The 12,519-nt window shown below is 39.6% G+C and overlaps 1 pseudogene; it reads right to left on the minus strand.

Moving 5' to 3' along the window:
• Nucleotides 1–2,099: 2,099 nt before the first annotated feature.
• Nucleotides 2,100–4,358, minus strand: LOC143682242 (PDCD10 and GCKIII kinases-associated protein 1 pseudogene; annotated as a pseudogene).
• Nucleotides 4,359–12,519: the final 8,161 nt, after the last annotated feature.

Consider the following 12,519-nt stretch of genomic DNA (forward strand, 5'->3'; position numbering starts at 1 on the left):
CTCATGGAATTCTCTGGTCTTACCATGTTCCCCATCATCCAGAAGCAGCTGGATTGATAGAACGGTGGAATGGCCTTTTGAAAACTCAATTACGGTGCCAACTAGGTGGCAAAAACTTGAATGGCTGGGGTAATGTTCTCCAGGAAGCTGTGTATGCTCTGAATCAGCGTCCACTGTATGGTGCTGTTTCTCCCATAGCCAGGATCCATGGGTCCAGGAACCAAGGGGTGGAAATGGGTGTGGTGCCACTCACTATTACTCCTAGTGATCCACTAGGAAAATTTTTGCTTCCTGTCCCTGCTACCCTGAGTTCTGCTGGTCTACAGGTTTTAGTTCCAAAATGGGGTGTGCTTTCTCCAGGAGAAACAACAGTGATACCACTGAACTGGAAGTTAAGATTGCCACCTGGCCACTTTGGGCTACTTATGCCTCTGGATCAACACACCAAGAAGGGGATTACATTATTGTCTGGGGTAATTGACCCTGACTATCAGAAGGAAGTAGGACTGCAACTACATAATGGAGGTAAAGAAGAGTTTTCTTGGAATATAGGAGATCCCCTGGGGCGTCTATTAGTACTACCATGCCCTGTGATTAAAATCAATGGAAAACTGCAACAACACAATCCAGGCAGGACCACTAGTGGCTCTGAGACTTCAGGAATGAAGGTTTGGGTCACCCCACCAGGCAAAGAACCACGGCCAGGTGAAGTGCTTGCTGAGGGGAAAGGGAACATGGAATGGGTAGTGGAAGAAGGTAGTGATAAATATGAACTTCGACCACGTGATCAGTTCCAGAAACGAGGACTGTAATGCTGTTTTGTTCGTGTTATACTATTTAAGTTGTAAGATATATATATATATATATATATATATATATATATGCCAAGTTGACAAGGGGTGGACTGTCATGGTTAGGGACAGGTGTCATCTTGGCCAAGTTGTGGTACCTGTTCATCTGATTGGGCAAGCGCTGGCCTTTCTGTTGCAATGAGGACATTTCATAGGATTAGCTAATGATCACGTCAGCTACATCCACAGCTGATTCCATTTGTAATCAGCCAAAGGGGAGTGTCTTCTACAATTAGTGATGCTAAATGCAATCATGGGAAGCCTTTTAAGGAGGACTCAGAGGAGACAGGTTCCATTCCTGCTTTGGCTGGTGAGCCTCTCCTGTGGAGTTCATCCAGGCCATCCATCGGAGTCATCGGCTTCGCAGCCTGCCCTGTGGATTTTGGACTCTGCGTTCCTACAGTCACGTGAGACACTTTCATAAATTTTATATTTGCAAGTGTTCCCTGTTGATTCTGTTTCTCTAGAGAACCCTAACTAATACAATGATGATTAAATGTACAAATATATGAAAGTTTTTACATGAGGGAGAACAAATGAATGTCACCATTGCAAGGTGTTGAAAATAGGACGGTATATGGGAAAAATATCAATGCAAAGTAGGGCCTATAATTAACAGTAACATTGTGATATTCTTCTATAATTGTAACAAAGATACCAAAGCTAAATGTCACTAAGAGGGGGAATAGAAAGGATTTTTATATCCCTTATATAAAGTATGTATATAACAAATATGGGATCCTTATTGTTGTTCTTTCTCCTTTTTAATTATTTTTTTCCTCTTCTTTCTTTGTAGAAGAAATGGAAATTTTCTCATCTAGTTTGTGGTGGAGAAAGCTAGTTATGTGATTATATAGAAGTCATTGATTGTTTACTTAGGATGGATGGTTTAGTGTGTGAATAAAACTGTTTAAAAAATAAAAGTATAAGTACTGGAAGATTGGTACAAAATTTATATTTTCTGTAGCACACACATCTAATTTAATCTGTATGGTCAGTTTATTTAAACAACCTAATTACATGGAACCTAGAATAGGGAATGAGATGATTGTTCTGTACAGGTTAATGTAGTACCCTGATAGATCCCAGAGTATTTGGGGCAGAAAATAAAAAATAATATATGCCAAGTCCTCTTGAAGGACTGGGGGAAAAAGATGGAAACATTAAACTTCCCCACCTGGGGAGTTCCTGATATTTTCTCAAGCATTAGAGACTCCCAATTGAAAAAGCAAAGCCCTTGTAATGTCTGGATACATCCCAGATTATATTAAGCAGATAATCAAAAAGTATTGGAAAAGCCCCTTGAAGGATGGGAGAAATAATATGGAACTATTAAACCTTACCAGCAGGGAATCCCCTAATACTGTGTCAAACGTTAGGGACACCCAAATCAATAGGCCATGTCCTCGATTCTGAGGCTTACTCTTATGAAGCTTATGTAGGTAGCAAAGAAGCTTAGCCTACCTACAGGCATGCCTAAGAGTTATTTGTTTTACATTTTAATCAGAACCAGACATTTAATAGCGTAAAACACTCCATAGATCACGTTGCTATTCCAGACCTCATGGGCTTAAAACCCAAATATGACAGAAGTAGTTTTAAGAATTATTTTGGCCAGCCTCCTCAATCTCAAAGGAAATTAAAACGTAATAATGTAAAAAAAAATGAAAGCATTAAGGTCAAGGTGTCTTAATATCACAGCTAAAGACTAACCACTTGTTTATTGGTGACTTCTGCTCAACCCTGAATGCTGCTAAGCTTAACTCAGTGTCAAACGAATGGTTAGTTATTAGTTCCCTGGGTGATTGTCCCTGAAGGTAAGCCATGCGGGTACATATTAGGCACTTGCATTGGGGTAGTTACCTTTTCCACATAGGTACCAACATCTGGCTCCGAAAACAAGATATGGCATTGACAGTCAAACAATGCTCTGTGATCCTGTGCCATTGAGATTAAGGGTCTGGATCTCAGAGCATTCTAATGAACATCTTTACCAGATACTCTCAGGAGCTTGGAGGGTTGGCAAGCAGCTTGTTTAATTTCTAGATGTGCTTTGGACATGGGCACAATACCCCACTCTGAGTTTCTATACTAGTGTCCTGAAGGATAGCCCATCAACAGAATGATGTGCCAAATATTTAAGAAGCAGTATGGCACAGGTACCGACAGAAGGGATGCTGGATGTAAACACTGGTCAGGCTGCCTGGGTGCATGCTGGCGGAGTGTCAGCCCTGGTTCTAAGGAGCAAACGCATCCCGACCTGCTCAGCGATGTCCAGGCAGTAGCTTACTTGCCTGCACTACCCACCTCCCCTAATATGCCTCATCAACATCTTCTCCTGCAGTAGCAGCTTCTAAAGCTGCAAGGGCTTCTGCCACTGCTGCATCCTCGTCCACCATCTCTCCATTCTGGTCTCCGTGGGAGCCACAGGCAGCCTCCCGCCCATTTCTTGTATCAACCACAGGTGCAGCAGGAGCAGGACCCATCTCCTTAAAGTAGACACTTAAAACCTCTGTCGTCACGGCCTCATTTAATGAGTCCCAGCTTCTCTTCATGGAGAAGGGCATGTTCCAGCCATGCTCCCCTGCCCTGGGGTGAATTCTCTCCAAGGGCTCATCGTGAGCGTGGTTCTGGAAAAGACAATCCCTTTCTCCATGAGCAATACTGTCTACTCCTGAGCCCCAAAGTTGAGGGTAATCTGGGGCTGGGATCTGAATGGTACGGTCTTGAACGTCCACGGCATGGCTTTCCTCCCTGGAAGGAGCCCTGAAGTCTCCATTCTCGAAGACTAAGGTCTCTTCTGAAGCCAACAGTGCCAAGTTCTGTTTCTCTCCATCAAGGAAGGGTTGAGTCAGGTGACTGTCATTTGGAGTACTGCCCAAGGGGCCTTTGTCACCCTGGTGGGGCCTGGAGTTCCCGGTGGGCTGTGAAGTAGCAGCAGTGTCGATGCCATCGACGGCACCACCAGTCCCCTCCGTGCAGGGCCCCGCTCCGTCCCTCTGAGGGTCAGGTCCTTGGGGAGGCCAGGAGGGCACCTGCGGACTAGCTGTCCTGCTTCTGCTCTCAGTCCTCTTCACGCCCTCATTCTGAAGGTGGTTTTTATGCACCAGGACTTCACTGCTCTGTTGGCCTTTTAGTTTAACCACATTATCTTCATCTATCTTGCAACTGCTTACTTCATTGACGTAGCCTGGGGAGGGCACTTGAACTGGATCAAAGATAAGCTGTGAATCATTTTACAGCACCTGCACCCCATCTGGATTGTTGTTTGTTACCATCTGAAGGCAATGCGGCTGCGCCTCTCCCAAGCGTGGTGATGACGGCCTCCTCTGGTTACGGGTTCTGTCCTCTTTCATCTGGCTGTATTGTGCTTTCCCAGTGACATTCCTTCTCTCTAATGTCCAAGGTTGTGTCACCTGCTGCTGTGGAGGTTGTCCATTAGATTTTTCTATAGGTCTAACTTCTCTTCCTGGGGCCGGGTGGCGGCGGCGGCGGAGTCGCGGCGCCCATGGCTTTGCCTGCCTCCGAGAGTTATTTTTTGAGGACCTCTATTGTTGCACAAGTGTGACTCACTCTGTCTAAGCCCAACTCTGAAAGCGAAATCATTGCCCTCCCCCCTACATGGGACATGATATCCAAGGGTGAAAGTCTCCCTGGCAATGTGGGAGATGACTCCCAGGGATTAATTTGGCCCTGGTACTGTGGGATCAACAATTCCATCCTGACCAAGAGAGGGAAAAGAAGTGTAACTAATAAAGTATCAGTGGCAGAGAGAGTTCAAATAGAGTCAAGAGGCTACTCTGGAGGTTGCTCTTACACAAGCTTGCTACCTATCATAACCTGCCAACACCCAACCAGAACCATTCCAGCCAATTCTAAAGAACACCTAGGGCAATATACAAGATTCCACAAGGGTTCCATACACTAGAGTAACTTCTCAGAAACCTACAACCTCAGATGGGTCCCTGGTCCAGATAAGTCCTGAAACCTAGAGGGACCAGCCTCTCCAGAACATGAGATAGTTTCATCTCCCTACCCCATGTTAGTGACAGACCCTTCCAATATGAAAAATCTAGAATTACCATAGCCCAAACACCCCTAAACAGATGAATGGAAAGATCAGAGGTGATGGTGGAATTATACAGAGAAAATAGGATTTAACAAATGAATATGAATGCTAGATCATTAAACTGATTTCTCTTTTAGTCTCCAGTATCTTAGAGCAGCTAGGAATAAAAACCTGAAGTTGTAGAATTGTAACCCATGTCAAACTCTGAAATATGTTCTCCAACTAATTGCAGTGCTGTGCTTTGAAATTTATTGCTTTTTTGTATATATGTTATTTTTTGAAAAAAAAAAAAAAGAAGGAAAATAAGTTGATTGTGATGATAGAAAAAAATATTTAAGCCTTCTAGCCTCCTACATTCTGGGACAGCTAGAAGGAAAAAAATCTGAGAGGATTGTATGGTAGCCCATGACAAACTCTGGGCTCTATCCTGTAGCTACTTGTCGAAGAGTGATTTGAAAACTATTGATTTTTTTTATTTCTTTGCTTAGTATGTACGTTATACTAAACAATAAAAAAGTTAAAAAAAAAAAAAAAAAAAAAAGAAAGAAAGAAAAGCCAAGCCCTTGATCTTGGGGTGGGGTTTGCCCTTATGAAATTTTCCTGCAAAGAAGATAAGCCTACTTATAATTAACTCTTATAAAGAGCCATCTCCAGATAACCTCTTTGTTGCTTGGGTGTGGCCTCTCTCCAAGTCAACTCTGCAAATAAACTCACTACCCACCCCCCCACCCCACCACCACCACCATGTGGGACATGACTCCCAGGTGGATGTCTCCCTGGCCACATGGGACATGACTCCCAGAGATGAGCTTGACCCAGGCATTGTGGGATTGAGAGAGCCTTCTTGATCACAAGGGGACAAAGAAATGAAACAGAATAAAGTTTCAGAGGCTAAGACATTTCAAATGGAGTTGAGAAGTCATTCTGGAAGTTATTCTTATGAATTGTGTAGATATTCCTTGTTAGTTTCTAATGTATTAGACTAGCCAGAAGAAAAGACCCGAGACTGCTGAACTACAATCCAGTAGCCTTCACTCTTGATGATGATTGTATAACTACATAGTGTTATGGAACCATGTGATTACGAAAACCTTGTAACTGACACTTCTCCTATCTAGTGTATGGGCATATGAATAATAAAAGTAAGGCAAAAATAAATAAATAAACAAATAAATAAATTGCAGGGGGTAGAATAAGGGATATAGATGTTTTGGGTGTTCTTTTCTATTTCTTTTTTTTTTTTGGACTGATGAAAATGTTCTAAAATTGACTGTGCTAAAATTATATATATATATATATATATATATATATATATATATATATTTACACCCCCTGGGAGTTGTGGTAAGAATGTTCATGTTTGTATGTTGTTATGTTTTAAAAAATTTTTTTAATAAAAAAAAAATGAGGGGGAGGTAATGATGGGTCAGTTTTATATATATATATATATATATATATATATATATATATATATATATATAAAACAAAAAAAAGCAAGGGATCAGTCAGCCAAATATATCACAAAAGATTAACTATACAGATAAGGAGGTTACAATCTCAAGGTAAATAAAAACAATAAAAAATATATATGACATAAAAACCATAGGACAAAATGGCTTAAATAAGTAAAACACTGAATGCTAATGTATTAAACTCCCCAATCAAAAGACACAGATTGACAGAATGGATTTAAAAGCACAATCCAACTATATTTTGTTTACAGGAGACTCATCTTAAACCCAAAGACTCGCATAAGTTAAAGCAAAAGAATGTAAAAAGATAATTCATGCAATCGGTAAACAACAGAGAGCTGGGAAGACCCCCTTGGGGGACTGGAGAGAAAGGAGAAAATATTAAACTTCCTCATTTGGAGAATTTCTGATATTCTTGCAAGCAGTGGGGACAACCAAATCAATTGGCTGAGCCATTGATTGATCTTGGAGTTTGCCCCTATGAAACCTATTTCTGCAAAGGATAGGCTAGGCCTACTTAAAATTAGGCCCAAGAGTCACCCCCAGGGAACCTCTTTTTTGCTCAGATGTGGCCCCTCTCTCTCTCTAAGCCAACCCTGCAGGTGAACTCACTGCCCTCCCCTCCCCAACTATGTGGGGCACAACTTCCAGGGGGTGTAAACCTCCCTGGAGATCTGGGATACAAATCCCAGGATGAGCCAGGACCTGGCATCAAGGGATTGAGAAAGACTTCTTGACCAAAAAGGGGAAGAGGGAAATGAGGCAAAAAAGAGTTTCAGTATGCTGAGAGATTTCAAACAGAGTCGAGAGGTCATCATGGGGGTTATTCTTATGCATTATATAGATATCACCTTTTTAGTTAAGGTATAATGGAGAGACTAGAGGGAAGTGCCTGAAAATGTAGAGCTGTGTTCCAGTAGCCATGTTTCTTGAAGATGATTGTATGATGATATAGCTTTCACAATATGTTGTGTGGTTGTGAAAACCTTGTGTCTGTTGCTCCTTTTATCTACCTTATGGACAAATGTTAAAATAAATTTAGTAGATTGAAATGCTAAGGATCAATGAAAGGGAGGGGTAAGGGGTATGGAATTGTGGGGAATTTTTTCTTTTTATTTCTTTTTCTGAATTGATGCAAATGTTCTAAGAAATGATCATGATGATGAATATACAACTATGTGATGATATTGTGAGCTATTCATTATATACCAAGAATGGAATGATCATATGATAAGAATGTTCATGTTTGTATGTTGTTATGTTTTAAAAAATTTTTTTAATAAAAAGAAATGAGGGGGAGGGTAATTATGGGTCAGTGGCAGAGTTCCTGCCTGCCATGCCAGAGACCCAGATTCATTTCTAGGTGCCTTCCCATGCAAAAAAAGAGGGGGAAATTAAAACACGTTCAGAAAAAAAAAAATCACTGAGAGTATCTGTGACCAAGAAACTGGCTTTGCAAGAAATACTAAAGGGAGCACTAGAGACAAATAGGAAAAGACAGGAGAGAGAGGTGTAGAGAAGAGTGTAGAAATGAAGGCTATCAGTAAAGGTAAAAAGAGGAAAAATTAAATATGACATATAAAACCCAAAAGGCAAAATGGTAGAAGAAAGTACTGCCTGTACAGTATTAACACTAAATGTTAATGGATTAAACTCCCCAATCAAAAGACACAGATTGGCAGGAGGGATTAAAAAACAAGACCCATGTATATACTGTATACAGGAGACACATTTTAGACCCAAGGACAAGCAAAGATTGAAAGCAAAAGGTTGGGAAAAGATATTTCATGCAAATAACAACCAGAAAAGAGCAGGAGTAGCTATAACAATCTAATACCCAACAAATTAGACTTCAAATGTAAAACGGTTAAAAGAGACAAAGAAGGACACTATGTATTAATAAAAGAAACAATTCAACAAGAAGACATAACAATCATAAATATTTATGCATCAAGCCAGAGTGCTCCAAAATATATGAGGCAAAGACTGAAAAGAGAAATAGACACATCTACCATAATAGTTGGAGACTTCATTGCTCCACCCTCATCAATGGACAGAATATCTAGACAGAGGATCAATAAAGAAACAGAGAATTTGAATAATACAATAAATGAACTAGACTTAACATACATTTATAGAACATTACACCACACCACAACAAGATACACCTTTTTCCCAAGTGCTCATGAATCATTCTCAAGGGTAGACCATATGCTGGGTCATAAAGCAAGTCTCAATAAATTAAAAAAGATTGAAATCATACAAAACACTTTTTCAGATCATAAAGGAATGAAGTCGGAAATCAATAATAGACAGAGTGCCGAGAAATGCACAAATATGTGGAGGCTCAACAACACACTCTTAAACAACCAGTGGGTCAAGGAAGAAATTACAAGAGAAGTCAGTAAATATCTCGAGGCGAATGAAAATGAAAACACAACATATAAAAACTATGGCATGCAGCAAAGGCAGTGCTAAGAGGGAAATTTATTATCCTAATGCCTATATCAAGAAAGAAGAAAGGGCAAAAATCAATAAATTAACTGTCCACTTGGAAGAACTAGACAGCAAAATAATGTGGATGGACCTTGAGGATATTATTCTGAGTGAGATTGGCCAGAAACAAAAGGACAAATACTGTACGGTCTCACTGATATGAAGTAACATTAATGAATTGAACTTGGAGAATTTCAGTTAAGAACAGAGGTCATCAGGAGATAGAAAGATGGTAGAGATTGGGTAATTGGAGCTGAAGGGATACAGGTGTGCAACAGAACTGATTGTAAAAATTCAGAAATGGATAGCACAATCCTACCTGATTGTAGCACAATAAAGTAAGTACACTGACGAAGCTGAATGTGAGAAGGATAGAGGAAGGAGGGCTGGGGGCACTTATGAAACCAGAAGGAAAGATAGACGATAAAGACTGAGATGGTATAATCTAGGAATGCCTGGAGTGTACAATGATAGTGACTAAATATACAAATTAAAAAATGATTTTGCATGAGGAAGAACAAAGGAATGTCAATATTGCAGGGCGTTGAAAATAGATGGTCATTCATATTTTAAAACTTTAATTTCTACGTGAGACTAAAGCAAAAAATGTTTATTTGGTACAAAATTTATATTTTGATTAGTGCATTTCCTAATATAAATTATATGGACAGGTTAATTGAACATCATAAGAACATGGCACCTTGAATAGGGCATGAGACTTTGTATGTTTGTCCAGTGTGATGCCCCAATAAATCCCAGAGTGATCTGAACAGCGAATAAAGAAGTATTGCAAAGTCTCCTTGCGGGAAGGGTAAGAAAGGGGGAAAATTCAATTTTCCCATTTGGAGAATTCCTCATATTCTCACAAGCAGTGGGGACAACCAAATCAATAGGCCGAGCCCTCAACCTTTGAATTTGTTCATATAAAACTTATCCCAGTAAAAAGGACAGGCTAAGCCTACTTAAAATTAGGCCTAAGAGTCATCCCCAGAGAACCTCTTTTATTGTTCAGACGTGGCCTATCTCTGCCTCAGCCAACATGGCAAGCAAACTCAGTGCCCTCCCCTCTCTATGTGAGAAATGACTCCCAGGGGTGTAAACCTCCCTGGCAATGTGGAACAGAAATCCTAGAATGAGCTGGACTCAGCATCAAGGGATTGAGAAAACTTTCTCAACCAAAAGGGAGAAGAGAGAAATGAGACAAAAGAAAGTGTCAGTGTCTGAGAGATTTCAGAGTCGAGAGGTTATCCTGGAGGTTATTCTTATGCATTATATAAATAATCCCCTTTTTAGTTAAAGGTATTTTAGAGAGGCTAGAGGGAAGTGCCTGAAACTGTAGAGCTGTGTTCCAATAGCCATGTTTCTTGAAGATGATTGTATAATGATATAGCTTTCACAATATGGCTGTGTGATTGTGGGGGGAAAAAAAGTAAATTTAGCACATGAAAGCAGATCCCACTCTCCTTTGAAAGTTCAATGGCGATTTATTTGCTGGCTTAAGCTAAGCAGCCAACACAACAAGTGCACGACAGCCAGGTCAAGGGCAGATGACACATTTAAAAGCAGAGGAGAGTCTCAAAAGTCTACTGGCTCAAGAGCTGCTGGACTGCAGGATCTAACGAGGGGTCTCGGGAGCTGGGCCTATGGAGGTTCCAAAGCCAATGGTGGGGGGCGCTCGTCACTGATGCAGTGAGAGCAGCAGTGGGCTGCTTCCTAGCACAGCTCAGGTTCTTATAAGAAGTGCCCATCTGGCTGTATCAGGCCTCTCTCCACATCATTTCTTTGCATAAATGTCTAGTTATTGCTTATTACAAAAATCGTATTTATATTCTATTTGTGATCAACATGTTTACAATATTTGTCCCACACCCCCCCCCCCATTTATTACAATGTTTTTGGGATTCAAGATCATTAGAATAATTTCAATTCACACCACCAAAAAAAAATATAAGGGGAGAGATTACAATATTTTCATACAGTCACTAAAAGAATTTGTAACTAAGAGACTGGCTAGGAAATGCTAAAAGAAGTGCTACAGGCAAATAGGAAAAGGCAGGAGAGAGAGGTCTGGAGAAGAGTGTAGAAATGAAGACTGTCAGTAAAAGCAAAAAGAGAAAAAAAACAGATACGACATAAAAAATCCAAAAGCCAAAATGCTGGTAGAAATTAATGCCTTTACAGTAATAACATTAAATGTTAACAGATTAAACTCCCCAATCAAAAGACATAGTCTGGCAGAATGGATTAAAAAACAGTACCCATCTATATGCTGTCTATAGGAGACTCACTTTAGACTCAAGGAGAAAAATATGTTGAAAGTGAAGGGTTAGGAAAAGACATTTCATACAAACAACAATGAGAAATATCTGACAAATTAGACTTCAAATATAAAACTATTAAAAGAGACAAAGAAGGACATTACGTACCAATAAAGGCAAGCATGTTGTCATAGTTAACTCTGAATCTCCAAGACTGGAACTGTTCAAATTTTACATATGAAGAAACAGCCAGAACACTAAGCAGCTTGCCCAGAATCTAATGAATCATAAACTGGGGATTGTGCTACTGTGTTTTTGCCCTATTTATAAAGGCCACACATATCCACCACCATAAAAGACACTCTTTAAAATAAACTTTTCATTTAAATCTTCAAGAGCAACTTCTTTAAACAAGTGAAGTACAAGCTATAATTATGATATATACAAACATAAATAGGTTAGCTGGACTGATGTTAAAAACAGTGCAACCTGAAAACAATATTTGGAAATCATATATCAGATAAGGGTTTAATATTCAGAACATATAAAGAGATTCTACAACTTAACAAAAAAAAAAGACAACCCAATTAAAAAATGGACAAAAGACGTGAACAGAAACTTTTCAGTAGAGGAAATACAAATCGCTAAAAGATATATGAAAAAGATGTCAACTTCACTGGCTATTAAGGAAATGCTAATCAAAACCACAATGAGATATTATTGAGATACGAGATAATCTCACATCTACTAACATGGTCATTATCAAAAAACAGAAAATGAGAAGTGACAAGGATGTGGAGAAAGAGGCACACATATTCACCATTGGTGGAAATGTAAAAAGGAGCAACCACTCTGGAAGGCAGTTTGGTGATTCCTCAGGAAGCTAGCATAGAATTGCCATAAGGTCCAGCAATCCCATTACTAGGTATATATTCAGAGGAATTGAAGGCCAGAACACAAACGATCATTTGCACACTGATGTTTATAACAGCATTATTCATAATTACCAAGAGATGGAAGCAGCTCAAATGTTCATTAATGGACAAGTGGCTGAACAAGCTATGGTATACATATGATGGAATATTATACAGCTGTAAGAGAATAAAGTCATGAAGCATATAACAACATGAATGAGGCTTGAGGTCATTATGTTGAGTGAAATTAGCCAGAAAGAAAAGTATAAATACTGTAGGTTTCACTAATATGAACTAACATTAAAGCATGAACTTTGAGAGTTAAAGTTAAGAACACAGTCTATCAGGAGAAAGAAAGAAGAGAGAGATTGAGCATTTGGTGTTGAAGGATTACAGAATGTTCAACAGGACTGATTATAAAGATCCAGAAATGAATAGCACAATAGTACCTGATGGTAA

Source organism: Tamandua tetradactyla, chromosome 5 (assembly GCF_023851605.1).
Source record: "Tamandua tetradactyla isolate mTamTet1 chromosome 5, mTamTet1.pri, whole genome shotgun sequence".
Lineage (NCBI taxonomy): Eukaryota > Metazoa > Chordata > Mammalia > Pilosa > Myrmecophagidae > Tamandua > Tamandua tetradactyla.